The following is an 11,791-nucleotide window of genomic DNA, read 5'->3' on the forward strand; positions in this document are numbered from 1 at the left end:
ATATATATATATATATATATATCTCTATATATATATATATATATATATTACAGGATGCTGGTGAGCACACAGTACCGTACTATATAAAATATACCGAGTGCTTGATTTTGTGTTATCACTAAGAGAGTAAAACATGAATCAGTATATATGTGATGAAGACAGGAGAGGAAAGGATATTTTTTTAATATTTGCTGAAGGCTGTCAGGAAGAAAACACGTTGATAAAATAATTCCCGGAAGGATTAAGAAGAAAAAAAAATTTCATTTCCAATATGTGTAGTTCTTCACTTTATGCAACTGTGTAATAATAATAATAATAATAATAATAATAATAATAATAATAAAAATAATAATGATAATAATTATAATAATAATAATAATGAAAATAATTGTAAGATAATAATAATAGTCATAAAATAACATAATTCTAATAATTATAATAATAATAATCATTATACATATACGGTGTACAGGGACAAATTCATTTCATTATATCCATTGTTGTTCCTATACGAACCAAAATATTTTCGTCAACATTACAGAATTCTTTATATAGTGAAATGTTTACAGATATATTCTAGTCTGTGTACATCTCTTGATCCTCTTGTTTGAGGTAAATGTCGGTGTACGTGTAGATATGACCATATGTGTACACACATAACCATGTGTACACACACACATTATCATGTGTACACGTAGACATTATGTACAAGGATATATAAAAATATTTGTGTAGGGAAATATAAATTTGCGTACACGCAGATATAAATGTGTACTGTGTGTACACTCAGATATAAATGTATACTGTGTGCACACGCAGATATAAATGTGTACTGTGTGTACACGCAGATATAAATGTGTACTGTGTGTACACTGATATATTTCTCTGTGAACAAAGGTCAGGGCATCTGTGTACACGTAAACATAAATGTCTATAGAAATCGAAATATACAGGAAGATGCAGACTGCTGTGTACATGATGATATAAAGTTATGTGTACACGCAGATGGAAATGGGTGTATACACAGAGATATAAATTCACATACACCTCCCTCTCTTCCCTGGTTTTGGCACGAGAAATGCGAATAAAAGGGACATGTCTCTTCTCGTCTCCGCATGTCCGGGCAGCGGAGATTGTGGGAAGGGGTGAGTTATGGGGGAGTAGGTAAGAGTGAGGGATAGGGACGAAGGAAAGGGTGAGGGATAGGGACGAAGGAAAGGGTGAGGGAGTCGATCGTGTAGGTGTGAGAGAGGGTTGAATGGGGAGATTTGAAGGGAAGGTGAAAAGTGGATATACCTACAGCCTGCCACCTAGCGGTGTATCCGCCCTCAGTGAAGAGAAATATAGATAAGATCCCTCTCTTAATGCATCCGAAATCCATCCTCTAGGCCGCCGTAAATCCACATCTTCATACACAAGAAAATCTTTCTCTTAGTCCAACCTGAAATCCATCTTTTGATGTACCCAAAATCCACTCTCTTGGCAGTCTGAAATCCGTCTTTAATCCGTAACGTGACTCCCAGCAACCAGAAACGCGCCTCACACTAGACGAAAATCCTCTTCTCAATAGACCCAGATCCGGTGCTTGCTGGGTTGAAATTCATATTCCTTTGACCATGAATTCCTCTCACTGACAGGCAACGGGAAAAGTGGAGGCGGGAGTTATTATTTATAAAGATTACATAGATCAGTAGTGGTACCTCTACCTTGTTGTTTATGATAATTGTTTTGTGGGAACACCTGAAGTGTGGCTACCTAATTCTCTATGATAGTTACATTGTGGGAACACCTGAAGTGTGGCTACCTAATTCTCTATGATAGTTACATTGTGGGAACACCTGAAGTATGGCTACCCTATTCTCTATGATAGTTACATTGTGGGAACACCTGAAGTGTGGCTACCCTACTCTCTATGATAGTTACATTGTGAGAACACCTGAAGTGTGGCTACCCTATTCTCTATGATAATTACATTGTGGGAACACCTGAAGTGTGGCTACCCTATTCTCTATGATAATTACATTGTGGGAACACGTGGTGTGTGGCTACCCTGTTTTTTATAATAGTTATATTGTGGGAACACAGGCAGTGTATGGCCTCCCCATTCTATATGATAGTTACATTGTGGGGACAAAAGCTAGTTATGTTTCCCTGTCATATTCCATCACACAGCATGGGTTTCACATATGAGGCAATGAAACCTGTCTAGGGAACGTGAATAGAGAATAGGGAAGGTAAAAAAGTTATTTAGGGGAAGGGAGAAAAGGGGACAAAAGGAGAGAGGAGAGGAGAGGAAAGGGAAGCAGCATCAGGAATCTCCTTTAAAGTGTAGACAATTCAGTTTCGAAATTTTGTAATCCTATATCTGTCTCGCCTACAAACATTCCTCCCAGGTTTCTCGTATTTTTCAGCGCCTTCATTTCTTGTCTATTTGTTGTTTCATTTTTTAGTTAATGTTTATATTTTTATAATGATTCTCATCACTGTCATCATTTCCAGCATCATCCTCGTCATTTTCATAATAATAATAATCACCCTTATAATAGCAGTAATAATAATAGCGATTATTATCATCTTCGTTTTGATAATAATAATTTTCGCCGACAGAATCACTATTGTTGTCAAAATAATTTTCATTATCACCACTACCACCACCATCGTCGTCATCATCATCAGTACCACCATTGGTAATCTTACAGGGGACTGGTCACGCACCTCCTGAAGTCAGGTGGTAGCTGGCAAACCTGAAAAGAAGAAACAATGATGTAAAAGAAAAACAAAACTTACAATACCCTGGCTGCAACATTTCACAACTAACTTACAATTCCCTGGCTGCAACATTTCACAAATAACTTACAATACCCTGGCTGCAACATTTCACAACTAACTTACAATTCCCTGGCTGCAACATTTCACAAATAGCTTACAATACCCTGGCTGCAACATTTCACAACTAACTTACAATACCCTGGCTGCAACATGTCACAACTAACTTACAATACCCTGGCTGCAACATTTCACAAATAACTTACAATACCCTGGCTGCAACATGTCACAACTAACTTACAATACCCTGGCTGCAACATTTCACAACTAACTTACAATACCCTGGCTGCAACATTTCACAAATAACTTACAATACCCTGGCTGCAACATGTCACAACTAACTTACAATACCCTGGCTGCAACATGTCACAACTAACTTACAATACCCTGGCTGCAACATTTCACAACTAACTTACAATACCCTAGCTGCAACATGTCACAACTAACTTACAATACCCTGGCTGCAAAATTTCACAACTAACTTACAATACCCTGGCTGCAACATTTCACAACTAACTTACAATACCCTGGCTGCAACATTTCACAACTAACTTACAATACCCTGGCTGCAACATTTCACAACTAACTTACAATACCCTGGCTGCAACATTTCACAACTAACTTACAATACCCTGGCTGCAACATTTCACAACTAACTTACAATACCCTGGCTGCAACATTTTACAACTAACTTACAATACCCTGGCTGCAACATTTTACAACTAACTTACAATACCCTGGCTGCAACATTTCACAACTAACTTACAATACCCTGGCTGCAACATTTCGCAACTAACTCACAATACCCTGGCTGCAACATTTCACAACTAACTTACAATACCCTGGCTGCAACATTTTACAACTAACTTACAATACCCTGGCTGCAACATTTCACAACTAACTTACAATACCCTGGCTGCAACATTTTACAACTAACTTACAATACCCTGGCTGCAACATTTTACAACTAACTTACAATGCCGTGGCTGCAACATTTTATAACTAACTTACAATACCCTGGCTGCAACATTTTACAACTAACTTACAATACCCTGGCTGCAACATTTCACAACTAACTTACAATACCCTGGCTGCAACATTTTACAACTAACTTACAATACCCTGGCTGCAACATTTCACAACTAACTTACAATACCCTGGCTGCAACATTTTACAACTAACTTACAATACCCTGGCTGCAACATTTTACAACTAACTTACAATGCCCTGGCTGCAACATTTTACAACTAACTTACAATGCCCTGGCTGCAACATTTCACAACTAACTTACAATGCCCTGGCTGCAACATTTTACAACTAACTTACAATGCCCTGGCTGCAACATTTCACAACTAACTTACAATACCCTGGCTGCAACATTTTACAACTAACTTACAATACCCTGGCTGCAACATTTAACAACTAACTTACAATACCCTGGCTGCAACATTTTACAACTAACTTGCAATACCCTGGCTGCAACATTTTACAACTAACTTACAATACCCTCGATGCAACATTTCACAACTAACTTACAATACCCTGGCTGCAACATTTCACAACTAACTTACAAAACCCTGGCTGCAACATTTCACAACTAACTTACAATACCCTCGATGCAACATTTCACAACTAACTTACAATACCCTGGCTGCAACATTTCACAACTAACTTACAATACCATGGCTGCAACATTTCACAACTAACTTACAATACCCTGGCTGCAACATTTCACAACTAACTTACAATACCCTGGCTACAACATTTCACAACTAACTTACAATACCCTGGCTGCAACATTTCACAACTAACTTACAATACCCTGGCTGCAACATTTCGCAACTAACTTACAAGACCCTAGCCGCAACATTTCACAACTAACTTACAATACCCTGGCTGCAACATTTCACAACTAACTTACAATACCCTGGCTGCAACATTTCACAACTAACTCACAATACCCTGGCTGCAACATTTCACAACTAACTTACAATACCTTGGCTGCAACATTTTACAACTAACTCACAATACCCTGGCTGCAACATTTCACAACTAACTTACAATACCCTGGCTGCAACATTTCACAACTAACTCACAATACCCTGGCTGCAACATTTCAAAACTAACTTACAATACCCTGGCTGCAACATTTTACAACTAACTTACAATACCCTGGCTGCAACATTTCACAACTAACTTACAATACCCTGGCTGCAACATTTCACAACTAACTTACAATACCCTGGCTGCAACATTTCACAACTAACTTACAATACCCTGGCTGCAACATTTCACAACTAACTTACAATACCTTGGCTGCAACATTTCACAACTAACTTACAATGCCCTGGCTGCAACATTTCACAACTAACTTACAATACCCTGGCTGCAACATTTCACAACTAACTTACAATACCATGGCTGCAACATTTCACAACTAACTTACAATACCCTGGCTGCAACATTTCACAACTAACTTACAATACCCTGGCTGCAAAATTTCACAACTAACTTACAATACCCTGGGTGCAACATTTCACAACTAACTTACAATACCCTGGCTGCAACATTTCACAACTAACTTACAATACCCTGGCTGCAACATTTCACAACTAACTTACAATACCCTGGCTGCAACATTTCACAACTAACTTACAATTCCCTGGCTGCAACATTTCACAATTAACTTACAATACCCTGGCTGCAACATTTCACAACTAACTTACAATACCCTGGCTGCAACATTTCACAACTAACTTACAATACCCTGGCTGCAACATTTCATAACTAACTTACAATACCCTGGCCGCAAAATTTCACAACTACCTTACACTACCCTGGCTGCAACATTTCACAACTAACTTACAATACCCTGGCTGCAACATTTCACAACTAACTTACAATACCCTGGCTGCAACATTTCACAACTAACTTACAATACCCTGGCTGCAACATTTCACAACTAACTTACAATACCCTGGCTGCAACATTTCACAACTAACTTACAATACCCTGGCTGCAACATTTCACAACTAACTCACAATACCCTGGCTGCAACATTTCACAACTAACTTACAATACCCTGGCTGCAACATTTCACAACTAACTTACAATACCCTGGCTGCAACATTTCACAACTAACTTACAATACCCTGGCTGCAACATTTCAAAACTAACTCACAATACCCTGGTTGCAACATTTCATAACTAACTTACATTACCCTGGCTGCAACATTTCACAACTAACTTACAATACAATGGCTGCAACATTTCACAACAAACTTACAATACCCTGGCTGCAACATTTTACAACTAACTTACAATACCCTGGCTGCAACATTTCAAACTAACTTACAATACCCTGGCTGCAACATTTCACAACTAACTTACAATACCCTGGCTGCAACATTTCACAACTAACTTACAATACCCTGGCTGCAACATTTCACAACTAACTTACAATACCCTGGCTGCAACATTTCACAACTAACTTACAATGCCCTGGCTGCAACATTTCACAACTAACTTACAATACCCTGGCTGCAACACTTCACAGCTAACTTACAATACCCTGGCTGCAACATTTCACAACTAGCTTACAGTACCCTGGCTGCAACATTTCATAACTAACTTACAATACCCTGGCTGCAAAATTTCACAACTAACTTACAATACCCTGGCTGCACCATTTCACAACTAACTTACAATACCCTGGCTGCAACATTTCACAACTAACTTACAATGCCCTGGCTGCAACATTTCACAACTAACTTACAATTCCCTGGCTGCAACATATCACAATTAACTTACAATACCCTGGCTGCAACATTTCACAACTAACTTACAATACCCTGGCTGCAACATTTCACAACTAACTTACAATACCCTGGCTGCAACATTTCACAACTAACTTACAATACCCTGGCTGCAACATTTCACAACTAACTTACAATACCCTGGCTGCAATATTTCACAACTAACTTACAGTACCCTGGTTGCAACATTTCAAAACTAAGGCACAATACCCTGGCTGCAATATTTCACAACTAACTCACAATACCCTGTTTGCAACATTTCATAACTAAACCACAATACCCTGGCTGCAGTATTTCACAACTAACTCGCAATACCCTGGTTGCAACATTTCAAAACTAAACCACAATACCCTGCCTGCAATATTTCACAACTAACCCAGAAATCCCTGGCTACAACATTTCACAATTAACTCACAATGCGTGGCTGCAACAATTCACAACTATCCCACACCTAGGCTGCAACAATTCACAATTAGCCCACAATATCTTGGATACATTTCACAACTCACAATACTGTGGCTGCAAGAACTCACAACTGACCCAGTTTACGGAAACGAGAAATTATAAACATGAATCTTGCAGTCAGCAGGATTTGAACCCAGGCCCCCAGCCCTCCTTGAGTGTTGCTACCTGACAAACTAAGGTCTTGAACCACTCAGCTACAGATGCATCATAACTTTATTATCATAATAATTATAATTAATAATAATAATAATAATAATAATTTCGGGCAGATTATGTGAATTTTGTCTCGGGATGCGACCCATACCAGTCGACTAACATCCAGGAACCCATTTTTACTGATGGGTGAACAGGGTCAACCGGTGTAAGGAAATCAAACCCGGACTTTAGCGTGTGAAGCAAGAGCTTTTGCCTCCAGGCCACGAGCCTTTGGGAATCCAGTGGGTTCCGATATTATTCATACTTTGTGTATGTTTTATCGTTCGTGAGGGCAGTACATGCAGGAGGAGAATGATATAGCTAAGAACCGTACTTGAGTCTCGCTGATGTTGCTCGGTTTTGGAGAAAACGTCTAGCGTTCTGGCTGCCCACCCAGATTTAAGAAGCAGCAATTGCTGAATGGGTTTAAGGTGTCAGATTGTCACCTATCTATGCACGAGGTGAGTTGGCAGGCCTAGGTTCGAATCCCACTTGCTGTGATATTTCCGAGTGTGTACTATCGCTTGTTTCTGTAATAAACAATTGTCAGTGAATAAACAAATTATATATATATATATATATATATATATATATATATATATATATATATATATATATATATATATATATATATATATATATATATATATATATATATATAAGTAGTCGATTTTTCCACTGGGGGAGGAACTTCCGGTTGGGCCTTTCCCTGGGCGAGGAACTTCCGGTTTGGGCCTTCCACAGAGCGAGGAACTTCCGGTTGGGCCTTCCACTGAGCGAGGTATCCGGTCTAGGACCAGCAGCTGGAGGGTCACCTTTTCACACCTAGGTGTTACTTCCGGTTTTGACCATGACCTCGCCCTCGAGACTACCTCACCCTTGACCCCCCCAACCAATACCCCCGCCCACGACCCCCTCCCCCTTCGCGACCCCCGCCGCGCGCCCGCCCGCGCGCCCGCCCGCGCGCCCGCCCGCCCGCGCGCCCGCGCGCCCGCCCGCGCCCGCCCGCGCGCCCGCGACCCCCGCGCGCCTTCTGCTGCGCCTTCTGCAGCGTCATCCGGATCGCCCCCGCGCCTCGAATTTTTTTCCGATTTTTTTCGAATTTTTTTTGAATTTCATTTTCTTGTGCTCTCCATCTCCTCGGATCAAGTTTTTAAGGTTCCCCCTCTCACTTTCACCCCCATCCCAAAATTTCTCAATATTACCAAGTTTTTGCATTCCCCCCCTATGGGGGTTTTCGAAATTCTCCATCTCCTCAGATCAAATTTTTAAGGTTCCCCCTCCCACTTTCACCCCCCAATCCCAAAAATTTCTCGATAATACAAGTTTTGGATTCCCCCCTATGGGGGTTTTGAATTTCTTATGATCACCTTGGATCAAATTTTTGGATTACCCCTCCCACTTTCACCCACCCCCCACCTCAAATTTTTTTTCTCGATAATACAAGTTTTGGATTCCCCCCTATGGGGTTTTCGAAATTCTCCAATTCCTCGGATCAAGTTTTTTGGGTACCCCTCCTTTCACCCCCCATCCCCAAACAATTTCTCAATATCAAAGTCTCCACTTCCTCGGATCCCCCTCCCACTTTCACTCCCACCTCAAATTTCTCGACAATACCAAGACTCCATCTCCTCGGATCAAATTTTTTGGATCCCCCCTATGGGTTTTCGAAATTCTCCATCTCCTTGGATCAAATTTTTGGATTACCCCTCTCACTTTCACTCCCACCCCAAAATTTCTCGATAATACCAAGACTCCATCTCCTTGGATCAAGGTTTTTGGATTCCCCCCTCTGGGGGTAAGCATTCAAATGAACTCCTCCTATGGGGCATGCTTACTACAGGTCTAATGAAGGGTGTTTACTCGGCGGTCAGTGACGTCATTATTCCTCTCATTAATGTGTTTACTCGACGGTCAGTGACGTCACGTGATGACCGCGCACACAGGTTGAATCTTGTCTACCCTTTTACCCACCCTCCCAAACCCTCACACTCCAACCAACACCTCACAATTTTCACTCATAACCCCCAATTTTTCTCGTTTTAACCCTTTTAGTTCATTAAAGTTAATAAGGGGACACATGCATCAGAAAGTCACCACATCGCTTACATCCACTTTCGTTAAATTCACTACTCACAATTTTACATATTACGAAGTTAAATACGCACTTTTACTTTGAACATCTTCAAAACACTCTCATAAATCATTTGAATACTCACAAAAAATACCTTTATACATTTTCCAAACAACACTGAAATACTCCAAAAAACATCATTCGAACACCCCCAAATCACCTCTGAATACTCCCAGAACACCTTCATAAATACTCTTGCACATCATTTGAACACCTTCATAAGTACTCTCATAATCATTTGTACACCTTCAAAAAACACCTTTGAATACTCACATAAACACCCTTGAACACCTTCAAAACACCTTCAAAGCACTCTCATAATCATTTGAACACACTCAAAACACCTTTGAATAACCTCAAAACACCTTTGAACACCTTCAAAACACCCTTGAACACCTTCAAAACACCCTTGAACACCTTCAAAAACAACATTTGAACACACTCAAAACACCTTTGAACATTTCCAAAACACTATTTGAGTACTCCCAAATAAGATTTTACATCTCTAATTTATCTGCACTTTCATTAAATTACAACTCATCCCTCAGTCTCCAGACTAGGCATTTTCTCGTTTTTACCCTTTTAGTTCATTAAAGTTATTAAGGGGACACAATACATCAGAAAAAAAAAAAGTCACAAAAACTAACTCAAACACTTTACTTTGAACACCCCCAAAAACACTCTCATAATCATTTGTACACCTTCAAAAAACACCTTTGAATACTCACATAAACACCCTTGAACACCTTCAAAACACCTTTGAATAACCTCAAAACACCTTTGAACACCTTCAAAACACCCTTGAACACCCTTGATCACCTTCAAAAAACAACATTTGAACACACTCAAAACACCTTTGAACACCTTTGAACATTTCCAAACAACACTGAAACACTTCCAAAAAACACAATTTGAGTACTCCCAATTACACCACTGATTACTACTAAAACACCGCTGAATTCAATCAAAACACCCTTCAACACCTTCAAACACCCTTGAACACCTTCAAAACACTCTTGAACACCTTCAAAAACACCTTTGAACATTTCCAAAACACTATTTGAGTACTCCCAATTACACCACTGAATACTACTAAAACACCGATGAATTCAATCAAAACACCCTTCAACACCTTCAAAACACCTTTGAACACCTTTGAACATTTCCAAAAAACACTCTCATAATCATTTGAACACACTCAAAACACCTTTGAATAACCTCAAAACACCTTTGAACACCTTCAAAACACCCTTGAACACCCTTGAACACCTTCAAAAACAACATTTGAACACACTCAAAACACCTTTGAACATTTCCAAAACACTATTTGAGTACTCCCAAATAAGATTTGACATCTCTAATTTATCTGCACTTACACATTTCATTAAATTACAACTCATCCCTCAGTCTCCAGACTTCACAACATTATCACAAAAACTAACTCAAACACTTTACTTTGAACACCCCAAAAAACACTCTCATAATCATTTGAACACACTCAAAACACCTTTGAATAACCTCAAAACACCTTTGAACACCTTCAAAACACCCTTGAACACCCTTGATCACCTTCAAAAAAAACAACATTTGAACACACTCAAAACACCTTTGAACACTTCCAAAAAACACAATTTGAGTACTCCCAATTACACCACTGAATACTACTAAAACACCGCTGAATTCAATCAAAACACCCTTCAACACCTTCAAAACACCTTTGAACACCTTTGAACATTTCCAAAACACTATTTGAGTACTCCCAATTACACCACTGATTACTACTAAAACACCGCTGAATTCAATCAAAACACCCTTCATCACCTTCAAACACCCTTGAACACACTCAAAACACCCTTCAACACCTTCAAAACACCTTTGAACACCTTCAAAACACCTTTGAACACATTCAAAACACTCTCATAATCATTTGAACACACTCAAAACACCTTTTGAACACCTTTGAACACCTTCAAAACACCCTTGAACACCCTTGATCACCTTCAAAAAACAACATTTGAACACACTCAAAACACCTTTGAACACCTTTGAACATTTCCAAACAACACTGAAACACTTCCAAAAACACCATTTGAGTACTCCCAAATACACCACTGAATACTAAAACACCACTGAATACACTCAAAACACCACCAAAATCACCATAAACTAAGATCAACACCCACATCCCACAACACCCACAACCCACAACACCCACAATTTTTTCTCGTTTTATCTAATTTCATCAGAAAAAGTCCCAACAACAACCCACTTATAACATTTTTTTTTTCGGTATCTCTAGTTCGACAACAACACCCACAACACCCACATCCCAGAAAACCCATGAACATTTCCAAAA

At 39.5% G+C, this 11,791-nt stretch overlaps 1 protein-coding gene across 1 annotated transcript in view; it reads right to left on the reverse strand.

Annotated features, from left to right (window-relative positions):
- Positions 1–521: 521 nt before the first annotated feature.
- LOC128702293 (neuropeptide F receptor) overlaps positions 522–11,791 on the reverse strand; it is a 118,952-nt gene continuing 107,682 nt past the window's right edge. Inside the window, exon 3 of the mRNA XM_070102163.1 lies at positions 522–2,744. The gene's annotated coding sequence lies outside the window, so the exon portion shown is untranslated. The remainder of the gene's footprint in view (positions 2,745–11,791) is intronic.

The sequence above is a fragment of the Cherax quadricarinatus genome, chromosome 80 (assembly GCF_038502225.1).
Source record: "Cherax quadricarinatus isolate ZL_2023a chromosome 80, ASM3850222v1, whole genome shotgun sequence".
NCBI lineage: Eukaryota > Metazoa > Arthropoda > Malacostraca > Decapoda > Parastacidae > Cherax > Cherax quadricarinatus.